Here is a 16,108-nt window from a genome sequence, read left to right as displayed (position 1 = left end):
ATTAGGATGCTTTGTACCTGGTCAAGTGCTCGGTGTCTCCCCCCAGCCTGCCGTCCACCTCCTTCCAGCTCTCAGGCTAGCCCAGGGGCTGGTATGCAGGGAGAATCGGGATTCAGTCCTGATCATAGGCATGAGCAGCTGATTTTATTAGGGGGTGCACCACAGGAAGGGTGTGCCTAGCACCACCCAGGGGCATGTCTAGAACTATTTTACATTTTCTTAGTAAAATCACATGGCTTAATCTAATTTCTACCTAGTTCCTAATAATAAAGTAGATCTAAAACACCCCAGAGAAATAAAATGAAACATAATGGTGCGACCACCGGCCGTTACTAACTGTCAGCTACGGCATAACCCTGAGTCCTAGCTGCCGTTACACCCTATCACTGCTTACACTTCCCCAACCTGTACCTGGCCCAGTAGTGACATTAGAGAGTGGTGGGTCTAGGTGCATATGCATCCCCCCCTACACACACACACACACACACACACACCTCACCCCTTGCACACCCCCACCACCTACACCCTGATTTTGAGCTGGCCACTCTGAAAAGTACGGGAGATTTAGAGGGCTGTACATTTGCGTTTTAATATAAGACAAGTAAAGTTTAAAGTTTACACGTGCCATCATAGCCACTTTCCATGCCATCAGTCCCCTTCTCTGCAGGAAACCAGAATTTGTCACACATGTCCCCATGCTCACCAGCTACTGACAGTAGTGACCCTTATTCATGTTAAGCCATACAGTACGAGTCAAAATTCACATTATGCCACACGGTATGAGCCAAAATTCACATTAAGCCACACGGTATGAGCCGAAATTCACTTTATGCCACACAGTATGAGCTGAAATTCACGTTACGTCACACAGTATGAGACGAAATTCACGTTACGTCACACAGTATAAGACGAAATTCACGTTACGTCACACAGTATGAGCCAAAATTCACGTTACGTCACACAGTATGAGACAAAATTCACATTACGCCACATAGTATGAACTCACACACAAGTTCACCAACACCCGGCCACTGCTGCTCGGTCTACTTTACGGCAGCTGAGGACACTGAAAATTAAGACTGCAGAGCCACGCCAACAACAGTCCACTACTGAGATCAATCATAGCAGCATGGGGAGGGCTGACAACAGCAGCCTCATCCATGCAGCTGCAATAAAATAAAAAAATAAATAAAAATCAACTGAACAACCTGGGGACATGTGCCTGAATCTGCCACCATCTCCAGTACACACAGCATAGATTATATTACGCACAGACTACCCCTCCCCCATAGCACACCCATACTATATTACTTTATACACAGCACCATGCATCCACCATAGCACATCCATAGTATATTATGATATATCCAGCCCCCTCCCCCATATCACACCCAAACCCATAGTATTTACATTGTACGCAGCACCCCTCCACCATAGCACACCCATCCTACACTACATTTGTACACATCCCCCTCCACCATAGCACATCCATAGTATATTTATATCACATTATGCACAGCCCCCCTTCCCATAGCACACATATTAGACTACATTATTCACAGCCTCACCCTCCCCATAGAATACCCAGACTATATTTCATTAAATATACACAGCCCACCTCCCCCATAGCACATCCACACCCACAGCATATTACATTGTACACAAGCTCCCCTCCCTCATAGCACACCCATGCTACATTATACACAACCCCCTCCCACATAGCACACCCATACTGTATGACATAATACACAGGCCCTAAACACATCCATAGTTTATTATAATATATACTGCCCTCCCACACCCATAATATATTACATTGTACAGAACCCCCCCATAGTACACCCATGCTATATTATACACAGTGACCGCCTCCCTCCTCCATATTACCCCCCCCCCCCCAGTAACCACAGCCCCTACCTTGCTTTTTAGTTTATTCCTGTGAATAGTAGAATCCAGCGTGGACACAGTAGCGTCTAGTTTCTCTTCGTGCAGAGGACCTTTCCCATAACCCCCTGGGTCCATGTCACAATCTATTTGGAATAGAAAAGTGTGGCGAGCGAAGTGGAGCGGAGCGAGACACCGAGCCCGAAGCGTGGCGAGCAACGAACGGAGAACGAAGAAAACATTTAGGAGCTGTTAGGGCAGAAGTTCTCTCCTGCCCACTTGTTTTGTCACGTCCAAGTCCTTAGCACGAAGGCAACATAGACACAACCGCGCGGACACAGGCAGCCAGGAAGTGTATGCAGCCGAGGAGCAGGGAGAGAGGGCAGGGCTGATACACACAGCCCACTCTGAGCCTGGTAGGAGGGGCCGGCCAGACACTGTAATGCAAAGCCCTGACTGCCGGCTGGGTCCACTGCTCTGCTTCACTGTACGTACGGGTAAGGAAAGGAGGGGCGCAGCGTGGCTTGCCTCTGGATCCGCCACTGGCGTGGGAGTAGGGTCCGCAGCAGGCAGCAGCAGCAGTATTACTGACTGTAGTGAAGTCAGTGAATAAGTGAGACAGGCGGCAAGAGCGCCCTCTATGTGTGACGCCTTACTCAGCCGCGTAGTTTGCCTATCTATAGGGCCGGCCCTGCATCTAGGCAGTCCCTGCAGGTTGTGGATTTTACGGTTTCTGCAGCCCCTAGGTAAAATATGGCACTGTATAAAGTAATGTAAATAAATAGCCTTAAATAATTTAACTAATTAATAATACATAGTTTTTATACTAGTAAATAAAAAAAAACTTATTAGCTGGAGGTCAGTCTGCAAACAACCATTCAGAAGCTGCTAAATAGAAAATGCTTATGGATGTACAGTACATGATTTCGGCGTCTGCATAATAGGAACATGTGTATTTTATACAATAAAATAAAAGTATGTCAAACTGTAACTGAACCTCTATGAGGATCTTAGGACACAAATGTTTGTTTTTGAGTACCTACTATAATTGTGTATGTTGATGAGATGGTTGAATTTCAATATGATGCATATCAATCAATCAATCAATCAATCAATCAATCAATCAATCAATGTCTTGTATTAAATACTTTGCAGTGAAAAGTTTTCCTAAATCTCATGCATTTATAAGGGGTATACCTTTTAATTTAACTTTTTGTAGCATAATAAAACAATTTAAAGGAAAACTACCTTCCTCCCGCACAGAGGGAAATAATTACGAACATTGCCCTGTGAATCACAGATTTAGGTATCACTGTACTGTTTCTGAAGCCCTGCTCCTGGATTGTAGTGGTGTCCTGAGTCCATGGAGAATGCTTCTATACTGCAGAAGAATAGCGACTGCTTCCATAGTTTTCTGATTTTCCCTTTTAATCACTCTTACCTCGTATTGCCACAATATGCAGTGTTAAGCTATGATATTTAATGGTAAATTCATCATGATAAATATACTAGCAGAAATAGCTATTTACATTCAATTGGCTCCTCAGGTAACAAACCTGTATGTGACTTGAAAACTCCCTGCTGAGAGGGGAGTGTGCTCTATGCTACTGTACCTCTCCCTCCGGTACTCTTTTTGCTGTAGACAGGGGTGCATCATACTGTATGTGGGACCTCCAACCCTTATTAAACTGTGCTACAGAGCATGAACGCTTCTATCCTTACATGCCCTGTAATGTCTCAGTAACGTATACTGTGCATCAGAGACTCTGCCAGATCCATTATATCACCACTGCTAGTATATACAGGTCCGCACTAGTGATGAGCGGGTTCGGTTCCTCGGAAACCGAACCCCCCCGAACTTCACCCATTTTACACGGGTCCGAGGCATACTCGGATTCTCCCGAATGGCTCGGTTAATCCGAGCGCGCCCAAACGTCATCATCCCGCTGTCGGATTCTCGCGAGATTCGGATTCTATATAAGGACCCGCGCGTCGCCGCCATTTTCACTCATGCATTGGAAATGTTAGGGAGAGGACGTGGCTGGCGTCCTCTCCGTTTGTGCTTATTGCTTAATTGTGGGGACTGGGGAGCAGCTGTATTATATAGGAGGAGTACAGTGCAGAGTTTTGCTGATCAGTGACCACCAGTTTTATCCGTTCTCTGCCTGAAAAACGCTCCATATCTGTGCTCAGTGTGCTGCATATATCTGTGCTCACACTGCTTTATTGTGGGGACTGAGGAGCAGATGTATTATATAGCAGGAGTACAGTGCAGAGTTTTGCTGACCAGTGACCACCAGTATACGTTGTCTGCCTGAAAAACGCTCCATATCTGTGCTCAGTGTGCTGCATATATCTGTGCTCACACTGCTTTATTGTGGGTACTGGGGACCACCAGTATATTATATAGGAGGAGTACAGTGCAGAGTTTTGCTGACCAGTGACCACCAGTATATATAGCAGTACGGTACGGAAGGCCACTGCTCTACCTACCTCTGTGTCGTCAAGTATACTATCCATCTAGATTCTATACCTGTGGTGCATTTTAGTTTTGCAGTTTGCTGACAGTGACCACCAGTATATATAGCAGTACGGTACGGAAGGCCACTGCTCTACCTACCTCTGTGTCATCGAGTATACTATCCATCTAGATTCTATACCTATGGTGCATTTTAGTTTTGCAGTTTGCTGACAGTGACCACCAGTATATATAGCAGTACAGTACGGAAGGCCACTGCTCTAACAACCTCTGTGTCGTCAAGTATACTATCCATCTAGATTCTATACCTGTGGTGCATTTTAGTTTTGCAGTTTGCTGACAGTGACCACCAGTATATATAGCAGTACGGTACGGAAGGCCACTGCTCTACCTACCTCTGTGTCGTCAAGTTTACTATCCATCTAGATTCTATACCTGTGGTGCATTGTAGTTTTGCAGTTTGATGACAGTGACCACCAGTATATATAGCAGTACGGTACGGAAGGCCACTGCTCTACCTACCTCTGTGTCGTCAAGTACACTATCCATCTAGATTCTATACCTGTGGTGCATTTTAGTTTTGCAGTTTGCTGACAGTGACCACCAGTATATATAGCAGTACGGTACGGAAGGCCACTGCTCTACCTACCTCTGTGTCTTCAAGTATACTATCCATCTAGATTCTATACCTGTGGTGCATTTCAGTATTGCAGTTTGCTGACAGTGACCACCAGTATATATAACAGTACGGTACGGAAGGCCACTGCTCTACCTACCTCTGTGTCATCAAGTATACTATCCATCCATACCTGTGGTGCATTTCAGTTGTGCGCAGTATATATAGTAGTAGGCCATTGCTATTGATACTGGCTTATAATTCCACACATTAAAAAATGGAGAACAAAAATGTGGAGGTTAAAATAGGGAAAGATCAAGATCCACTTCCACCTCGTGCTGAAGCTGCTGCCACTAGTCATGGCCGAGACGATGAAATGCCATCAACGTCGTCTGCCAAGGCCGATGCCCAATGTCATAGTAGAGAGCATGTCAAATCCAAAACACCAAATATCAGAAAAAAAAGGACTCCAAAACCTAAAATAAAATTGTCGGAGGAGAAGCGTAAACTTGCCAATATGCCATTTACCACACGGAGTGGCAAGGAACGGCTGAGGCCCTGGCCTATGTTCATGGCTAGTGGTTCAGCTTCACATGAGGATGGAAGCACTCAGCCTCTCGCTAGAAAACTGAAAAGACTCAAGCTGGCAAAAGCACCGCAAAGAACTGTGCGTTCTTCGAAATCCCAAATCCACAAGGAGAGTCCAATTGTGTCGGTTGCGATGCCTGACCTTCCCAACACTGGACGTGAAGAGCATGCGCCTTCCACCATTTGCACGCCCCCTGCAAGTGCTGGAAGGAGCACCCGCAGTCCAGTTCCTGATAGTCAGATTGAAGATGTCAGTGTTGAAGTACACCAGGATGAGGAGGATATGGGTGTTGCTGGCGCTGGGGAGGAAATTGACCAGGAGGATTCTGATGGTGAGGTGGTTTGTTTAAGTCAGGCACCCGGGGAGACACCTGTTGTCCGTGGGAGGAATATGTCCGTTGACATGCCTGGTGAAAATACCAAAAAAATCAGCTCTTCAGTGTGGAGGTATTTCAACAGAAAAGCGGACAACAGGTGTCAAGCCGTGTGTTGCCTTTGTCAAGCTGTAATAAGTAGGGGTAAGGACGTTAACCACCTCGGAACATCCTCCCTTATACGTCACCTGCAGCGCATTCATAATAAGTCAGTGACAAGTTCAAAAACTTTGGGCGACAGCGGAAGCAGTCCACTGACCAGTAAATCCCTTCCTCTTGTAACCAAGCTCACACAAACCACCCCACCAACTCCCTCAGTGTCAATTTCCTCCTTCCCCAGGAATGCCAATAGTCCTGCAGGCCATGTCACTGGCAATTCTGACGAGTCCTCTCCTGCCTGGGATTCCTCCGATGCATCCTTGCGTGTAACGCCTACTGCTGCTGGCACTGCTGTTGTTGCTGCTGGGAGTCGATGGTCATCCCAGAGGGGAAGTCGTAAGCCCACTTGTACTACTTCCAGTAAGCAATTGACTGTCCAACAGTCCTTTGCGAGGAAGATGAAATATCACAGCAGTCATCCTGCTGCAAAGCGGATAACTGAGGCCTTGACAACTATGTTGGTGTTAGACGTGCGTCCGGTATCCGCCGTTAGTTCACAGGAAACTAGACAATTTATTGAGGCAGTGTGCCCCCGTTACCAAATACCATCTAGGTTCCACTTCTCTAGGCAGGCGATACCGAGAATGTACACGGACGTCAGAAAAAGACTCACCAGTGTCCTAAAAAATGCAGTTGTACCCAATGTCCACTTAACCACGGACATGTGGACAAGTGGAGCAGGGCAGGGTCAGGACTATATGACTGTGACAGCCCACTGGGTAGATGTATGGACTCCCGCCGCAAGAACAGCAGCGGCGGCACCAGTAGCAGCATCTCGCAAACGCCAACTCTTTCCTAGGCAGGCTACGCTTTGTATCACCGCTTTCCAGAATACGCACACAGCTGAAAACCTCTTACGGCAACTGAGGAAGATCATCGCGGAATGGCTTACCCCAATTGGACTCTCCTGTGGATTTGTGGCATCGGACAACGCCAGCAATATTGTGTGTGCATTAAATATGGACAAATTCCAGCACGTCCCATGTTTTGCACATACCTTGAATTTGGTGGTGCAGAATTTTTTAAAAAACGACAGGGGCGTGCAAGAGATGCTGTCGGTGGCCAGAAGAATTGCGGGACACTTTCGGCGTACAGGCACCACGTACAGAAGACTGGAGCACCACCAAAAACTACTGAACCTGCCCTGCCATCATCTGAAGCAAGAAGTGGTAACGAGGTGGAATTCAACCCTCTATATGCTTCAGAGGTTGGAGGAGCAGCAAAAGGCCATTCAAGCCTATACAATTGAGCACGATATAGGAGGTGGAATGCACCTGTCTCAAGCGCAGTGGAGAATGATTTCAACGTTGTGCAAGGTTCTGATGCCCTTTGAACTTGCCACACGTGAAGTCAGTTCAGACACTGCCAGCCTGAGTCAGGTCATTCCCCTCATCAGGCTTTTGCAGATGAAGCTGGAGACATTGAAGGAGGAGCTAACACGGAGCGATTCCGCTAGGCATGTGGGACTTGTGGATGGAGCCCTTAATTCGCTTAACAAGGATTCACGGGTGGTCAATCTGTTGAAATCAGAGCACTACATTTTGGCCACCGTGCTCGATCCTAGATTTAAAGCCTACCTTGGATCTCTCTTTCCGGCAGACACAAGTCTGCTGGGGTTGAAAGACCTGCTGGTGACAAAATTGTCAAGTCAAGCGGAACGCGACCTGTCAACATCTCCTCCTTCACATTCTCCCGCAACTGGGGGTGCGAGGAAAAGGCTCAGAATTCCGAGCCCACCCGCTGGCGGTGATGCAGGGCAGTCTGGAGCGACTGCTGATGCTGACATCTGGTCCGGACTGAAGGACCTGACAACGATTACGGACATGTCGTCTACTGTCACTGCATATGATTCTCTCACCATTGAAAGAATGGTGGAGGATTATATGAGTGACCGCATCCAAGTAGGCACGTCACACAGTCCGTACTTATACTGGCAGGAAAAAGAGGCAATTTGGAGGCCCTTGCACAAACTGGCTTTATTCTACCTAAGTTGCCCTCCCACAAGTGTGTACTCCGAAAGAGTGTTTAGTGCCGCCGCTCACCTTGTCAGCAATCGGCGTACGAGGTTACATCCAGAAAATGTGGAGAAGATGATGTTCATTAAAATGAATTATAATCAATTCCTCCGTGGAGACATTGACCAGCAGCAATTGCCTCCACAAAGTACACAGGGAGCTGAGATGGTGGATTCCAGTGGGGACGAATTGATAATCTGTGAGGAGGGGGATGTACACGGTGATATATCGGAGGATGATGATGAGGTGGACATCTTGCCTCTGTAGAGCCAGTTTGTGCAAGGAGAGATTAATTGCTTCTTTTTTGGTGGGGGTCCAAACCAACCCGTCATTTCAGTCACAGTCGTGTGGCAGACCCTGTCACTGAAATGATGGGTTGGTTAAAGTGTGCATGTCCTGTTTATACAACATAAGGGTGGGTGGGAGGGCCCAAGGACAATTCCATCTTGCACCTCTTTTTTCTTTAATTTTTCTTTGCGTCATGTGCTGTTTGTGGAATGTTTTTTGGAAGGGCCATCCTGCGTGACACTGCAGTGCCACTCCTAGATGGGCCCGGTGTTTGTGTCGGCCACTAGGGTCGCTTATCTTACTCACACAGCTACCTCATTGCGCCTCTTTTTTTCTTTGCGTCATGTGCTGTTTGGGGAGGGTTTTTTGGAAGGGCCATCCTGCGTGACACTGCAGTGCCACTTCTAGATGGGCCCGGTGTTTGTGTCGGCCACTAGGGTCGCTTATCTTACTCACACAGCTACCTCATTGCGCCTCTTTTTTTCTTTGCGTCATGTGCTGTTTGGGGAGTGTTTTTTGGAAGGGCCATCCTGCGTGACACTGCAGTGCCACTCCTAGATGGGCCCGGTGTTTGTGTCGGCCACTAGGGTCGCTTATCTTACTCACACAGCTACCTCATTGCGCCTCTTTATTTCTCTGCGTCATGTGCTGTTTGGGAAGGGTTTTTTGGAAGGGCCGTCCTGCGTGACACTGCAGTGCAACTCCTAGATGGGCCCGGTGTTTGTGTCGGCCACTAGGGTCGCTTATCTTACTCACACAGCTACCTCATTGCGCCTCTTTTTTTCTTTGCGTCATGTGCTGTTTGGGGAGTGTTTTTTGGAAGGGCCATCCTGCGTGACACTGCAGTGCCACTCCTAGATGGGCACGGTGTTTGTGTCGGCCACTAGGGTCGCTTATCTTACTCACACAGCTACCTCATTGCACCTCTTTTTTTCTTTGCGTCATGTGCTGTTTGGGGAGGGTTTTTTGGAAGGGCCATCCTGCGTGACACTGCAGTGCCACTCCTAGATGGGCCCGGTGTTTGTGTCGGCCACTAGGGTCGCTTATCTTACTCACACAGCTACCTCATTGCGCCTCTTTTTTTCTTTGCGTCATGTGCTGTTTGGGGAGGGTTTTTTGGAAGGGCCATCCTGCGTGACACTGCAGTGCCACTCCTAGATGGGCCCGGTGTTTGTGTCGGCCACTAGGGTCGCTTATCTTACTCACACAGGTACCTCATTGCGCCTCTTTTTTTCTTTGCGTCATGTGCTGTTTGGGGAGGGTTTTTTGGAAGTGCCATCCTGCGTGACACTGCAGTGACACTCCTAGATGGGCACGGTGTTTGTGTCGGCCACTAGGGTCGCTTATCTTACTCACACAGCTACCTCATTGCGCCTCTTTTTTTCTTTGCGTCATGTGCTATTTGGGAAGGGTTTTTTGGAAGGGCCATCCTGCGTGACACTGCAGTGCCACTCCTAGATGGGCACGGTGTTTGTGTCGGCCACTAGGGTCGCTTATCTTACTCACACAGCTACCTCATTGCGCCTCTTTTTTTCTTTGCGTCATGTGCTGTTTGGGGAGGGTTTTTTGGAAGGGCCATCCTGCGTGACACTGCAGTGCCACTCCTAGATGGGCCCGGTGTTTGTGTCGGCCACTAGGGTCGCTTATCTTACTCACACAGCTACCTCATTGCGCCTCTTTTTTTCTTTGCGTCATGTGCTGTTTGGGGAGTGTTTTTTGGAAGGGCCATCCTGCGTGACACTGCAGTGCCACTCCTAGATGGGCACGGTGTTTGTGTCGGCCACTAGGGTCGCTTATCTTACTCACACAGCTACCTCATTGCGCCTCTTTATTTCTCTGCGTCATGTGCTGTTTGGGAAGGGTTTTTTGGAAGGGCCGTCCTGCGTGACACTGCAGTGCAACTCCTAGATGGGCCCGGTGTTTGTGTCGGCCACTAGGGTCGCTTATCTTACTCACACAGCTACCTCATTGCGCCTCTTTTTTTCTTTGCGTCATGTGCTGTTTGGGGAGTGTTTTTTGGAAGGGCCATCCTGCGTGACACTGCAGTGCCACTCCTAGATGGGCACGGTGTTTGTGTCGGCCACTAGGGTCGCTTATCTTACTCACACAGCTACCTCATTGCACCTCTTTTTTTCTTTGCGTCATGTGCTGTTTGGGGAGGGTTTTTTGGAAGGGCCATCCTGCGTGACACTGCAGTGCCACTCCTAGATGGGCCCGGTGTTTGTGTCGGCCACTAGGGTCGCTTATCTTACTCACACAGCTACCTCATTGCGCCTCTTTTTTTCTTTGCGTCATGTGCTGTTTGGGGAGGGTTTTTTGGAAGGGCCATCCTGCGTGACACTGCAGTGCCACTCCTAGATGGGCCCGGTGTTTGTGTCGGCCACTAGGGTCGCTTATCTTACTCACACAGGTACCTCATTGCGCCTCTTTTTTTCTTTGCGTCATGTGCTGTTTGGGGAGGGTTTTTTGGAAGTGCCATCCTGCGTGACACTGCAGTGACACTCCTAGATGGGCACGGTGTTTGTGTCGGCCACTAGGGTCGCTTATCTTACTCACACAGCTACCTCATTGCGCCTCTTTTTTTCTTTGCGTCATGTGCTATTTGGGAAGGGTTTTTTGGAAGGGCCATCCTGCGTGACACTGCAGTGCCACTCCTAGATGGGCACGGTGTTTGTGTCGGCCACTAGGGTCGCTTATCTTACTCACACAGCTACCTCATTGCGCCTCTTTTTTTCTTTGCGTCATGTGCTGTTTGGGGAGGGTTTTTTGGAAGGGCCATCCTGCGTGACACTGCAGTGCCACTCCTAGATGGGCCCGGTGTTTGTGTCGGCCACTAGGGTCGCTTATCTTACTCACACAGCTACCTCATTGCGCCTCTTTTTTTCTTTGCGTCATGTGCTGTTTGGGGAGTGTTTTTTGGAAGGGCCATCCTGCGTGACACTGCAGTGCCACTCCTAGATGGGCACGGTGTTTGTGTCGGCCACTAGGGTCGCTTAGCTTAGTCATCCAGCGACCTAGGTGCAAATTTTAGGACTAAAAATAATATTGTGAGGTGTGAGGTATTCAGAATAGACTGAAAATGAGTGGAAATTATGGTTTTTGAGGTTAATAATACTTTGGGATCAAAATGACCCCCAAATTCTATGATTTAAGCTGTTTTTTAGTGTTTTTTAAAAAAAACACCCGAATCCAAAACACACCCGAATCCGACAAAAAAAATTCGGTGAGGTTTTGCCAAAACGCGGTCGAACCCAAAACACGGCCGCGGAACCGAACCCAAAACCAAAACACAAAACCCGAAAAATTTCAAGTGCACATCTCTAGCAGAAACAGAGAAAATGCAGTGCTGATGCACACTCTATAGTACCAAGCACAGCTAATCAGAATAAGTATAATAAACTGTGCAATCTAACATAGAGCAAAAACAAGGTGCTTGGCATACTTTTGTTTTTGGGAAAAAAATACTGCCCCCCCAACTAGTGTCCAGGTGACCTCATCTCTGGTGTGTCCCTAACACTGAGTTTAAGTCCGGGGCACATGTTAGGGACCCACCAGAAATTAGGTCACCTGGACCCTGGTTGGTGGGCCGGTATTTTTTGGCCAAAATGTATGCCAATCACCTTAATTTTCTCTATGTTAGAGTGCAGAGATTATTATAATTATTCAGATTAGCTGTGCTTGGTACTATAAAGTGTGCATCGGCATTACATTTCCTCTTTCTTTGTGTAACTACAAGTCTCAGCATGATAGCAGCTCTCAGGGATGGAACTCCTGGAGGCAACGGAGTCGGTTGCCACTGGGCTCCAGACTTTAAGGGTGTCCTAGCTCCTCCATTGTACCTCGACATCATAGATGCACAGGCTGATAGGCACAGAGTGAAGGGGAGGGCAGGCTGAGAGGCAGAGAGTAAAGGGTGGGAGGCTGAAAGGCACATAGTGAAGGAGTGCAGGCTGGGAGACACAGAGGTGAGAGGCTGAGAGGCACAGAGTGAAGGGTGGGAGGCTGAGAGACACAGAGTGAAGGGTGGATGGCTCAGAGGTACAGTGATGGGGAGGCTGAGAGGCACAGATTGAAGGGGGAAGGCTGAGAGGCACAGAGTGAAGAGGGCAGGCTGAGAGGCACAGAGTGAAGGGTGGGAGGCTGAGAGTCACAGAGTGAAGGGGAAAGGCTGAGAGACACATAGTGAGGGGGATGGTGAGAGATGCAGATGGCAGATGATGGCGTGGCAGAGAAATGCAGGGAAGAGATGATGGTGGGGCCGAGAGATGCGGGTAGGAGATGATGGTGTGGCTGAGAGACACAGACAGGATATAATGGTGTGACTGAGAGACTCAGGGAGGAGATGGTGTGGCTGAGAGACGCAGTGGGAGATGACGGTGGGGCTGAAAGATACAGAGAGGAGATGTTGGTGTGGCTGGGAGACACAAGTGGGAAATGATGGTGTGGCTGATAGACAGAGATGGGAGATGATGGTTTGTCTGATACACAGGTAAGGGATTGATGGTGTAGCTGAGAGACACAGGAAGGAGATGGTGTGGCTAAGAGACACAGGTGGGAGATAACAGTGTAGCTGAGAGACACAGATGGCAGGAGGTGACACGAGTCTGGTTGAACCTCTTGTATGATGATGACATTGGTTATATTCCGACACAAACAGGCATATTCTGGGCCATATGATATCCTACATGAATAGTGAATACTGACTGAAGATGTCATCTGCCCAGGAAGGTTCAATTTCTTCAGAGGTTCCCCCATTGTGAGAAACCACCATATAGGTAAGGTACATATGGAATGGAAAGTAATACCAATAGTCAGTGCTAGACACACCCAGTAGGTGGTGCTAGACCCATCCCTCTGATGGTGCACCCCTTAATAAAATGTGCTGCGAACATCTGGGAAAGACTGCTTTAATAAAAGAGCAACCAAGCAGAGGCATCAGCGCGGCACTCCCCCTCTGTGACCAAGACTCTGTGCTCTGCTCAGTCAACTGTGCAGCTGTATCTGACTGAGAAACCGACTGGGAAACAGAAAGAGTTGTGTCAGTGACACTCAGTGTGTGTGTTTTTACCTACAGTGGGGTCAGTAATGAAGTGTAGGGTAAAGAGGTGTCAGTGGTGTAGTGTAGGGTACAATGGGGTCAGTTTTGTAGTGTAGGGTGCAGAAGGGTCTGTATTTTAGTATAGGGTATAAATGGGTCAGTAGTTTAGTGTAGGGTGTAGAGGGGCCATTCATGTAGTGGTGGGTATAGAGGAGTCAGTTAAAATACTAATCATTTTTTGTAGGGTGCGGCACAACATTTATCTTGCCTTTTGGCAACTGGGATGAAGTTACACCACTGGCACCTCTCATTATATTTCTAATTAGGGTGTGCAGTCCAATGTCCCCCTTCTCTATGTATAGCAGAGATTTCAACTCTTCAGTGAGTGCATATACTTGAGAAATGTCCAACTAGGTGGTGCAGCTTCCTGCAACCTGGTTCCTGTAAATTTTGAGCTCCTACTTACAGTCAGTTTTCATAAGCCAAGTAAATCTAAAGCTTTTTCACTCCTTAAGCCTGGGAAACCTAATGCAGCAGCAATAAGTAACCTGTACCAATGAAGTCAACGGAATTTCAATGTACTGTAACAGCAAGGAAAAAAAATTAACTGGGGCTTTTTAATCAGTTAATGTCAGGAGTATGATGCAGTGAGTGGATAGTTGTCTTCCTGCTTCCTCCCATGGTACTCTCTGTGCAGTAATGGATCCAAGGTGCTTCACCTTTGTAGATGTATATCCTGCTAGGACCCTGCAGGATTGGACTTTACCTGGGGCTATGCATGATGGGAGGGAGTTTCCTGTTTGTTAGTCAGTTCAGTTCCTGATGTGAAACCAAGTAAATGTGTTATTCAGCACTCCAGAGTCCATGAGTCTTATCTACATACCATAACACACAGTGAGCCACATGTGATGCAGGGAGAAAGACAAATGCATAAAGTCAATCACGTGGGCACGGAGTCTACACCACACACCGCTGAGACCATAGATTGTGAAAGCATAGATCTAATTGCAAAACAAGGAGATATTTTCACTGACCTGTGTGATAAAAACAGTGGCAATACCTTGAAGATTAAAGTTGACACCGATGCCAAATGCAATGTAATGTCCAGGACCCTGATGCACCAAACTAGCCCTCTGGCAACAATAGACCACACAGACACTGTAAATTTAGTGGCATATGGAGGTCGAATTATCAAAACCGTAGGCACCGCCACTATCGAATACACGTGTGCACCGTTGATTTTCCACATAGTAGATAGTGATGTTAGACCACTGCTCAGACTGCTTGACAGTGTTCATCTTGGGTTGATACATCTAGGGCCAGAAGTACACCTGATACAGCAAGATACCCCAGAGTTCTGTGACTTTAAGGACTTTTCTCTAACGTCCTAAGTGGATGCTGGGGACTCCGTAAGGACCATGGGGAATAGCGGCTCCGCAGGAGACTGGGCACATCTAAAGAAAGCTTTAGGACTATCTGGTGTGCACTGGCTCCTCCCCCTATGACCCTCCTCCAAGCCTCAGTTAGATCTCTGTGCCCGAACGAGAAGGGTGCACACTAGGGGCTCTCCTGAGCTTCTTAGTGAAAGTTTTAGATTAGGTTTTTTATTTTCAGTGAGACCTGCTGGCAACAGGCTCACTGCATCGAGGGACTAAGGGGAGAAGAAGCGAACTCACCTGCGTGCAGAGTGGATTGGGCTTCTTAGGCTACTGGACATTAGCTCCAGAGGGACGATCACAGGCCCAGCTTGGATGGGTCCCAGAGCCGCGCCGCCGGCCCCCTTACAGAGCCAGAAGGCAGAAGAGGTCCAGAAAATCGGCGGCAGAAGACGTCCTGTCTTCAACAAGGTAGCGCACAGCACTGCAGCTGTGCGCCATTGCTCTCAGCACACTTCACACTTCGGTCACTGAGGGTGCAGGGCGCTGGGGGGGGGCGCCCTGAGACGCAATAAAAACACCTTGGATGGCAAAAAAAATGCATCACATATAGCTCCTGGGCTATATGGATGCATTTAACCCCTGCCAGAATCCATAAAAAAGCAGGAGAAAAGTCTGCGAAAAAGGGGTGGAGCCTATCTCCTCAGCACACTGGCGCCATTTTCCCTCACAGCTCCGTTGGAGGGAAGCTCCCTGTCTCTCCCCTGCAGTCACTACACTACAGAAAGGGTTAAAAAAAGAGAGGGGGGCACTAATTAGGCGCAGTATTAACTATACAGCAGCTATAGGGGGAAAAACACTTATATAAGGTTATCCCTGTATATATATATATAGCGCTCTGGTGTGTGCTGGCAAACTCTCCCTCTGTCTCCCCAAAGGGCTAGTGGGGTCCTGTCCTCTATCAGAGCATTCCCTGTGTGTGTGCTGTATGTCGGTACTTTTGTGTCGACATGTATGAGGAGAAAAATGATGTGGAGACGGAGCAGATTGCCTGTAATAGTGATGTCACCCCCTAGGGGGTCGACACCTGAGTGGATGAACTGTTGGAAGGAATTACGTGACAGTGTCAGCTCTGTATAAAAGACAGTGGTTGACATGAGACAGCCGGCTACTCAGCTTGTGCCTGTCCAGACGTCTCATAGGCCGTCAGGGGCTCTAAAGCGCCCGTTACCTCAGATGGCAGATATAGACGCCGACACGGATACTGACTCCAGTGTCGACGGTGAAGAGA

The sequence above is a fragment of the Pseudophryne corroboree genome, chromosome 1 (assembly GCF_028390025.1).
Source record: "Pseudophryne corroboree isolate aPseCor3 chromosome 1, aPseCor3.hap2, whole genome shotgun sequence".
Classification (NCBI taxonomy): domain Eukaryota; kingdom Metazoa; phylum Chordata; class Amphibia; order Anura; family Myobatrachidae; genus Pseudophryne; species Pseudophryne corroboree.
Note: the sequence above shows the minus strand (reverse complement) of the source record.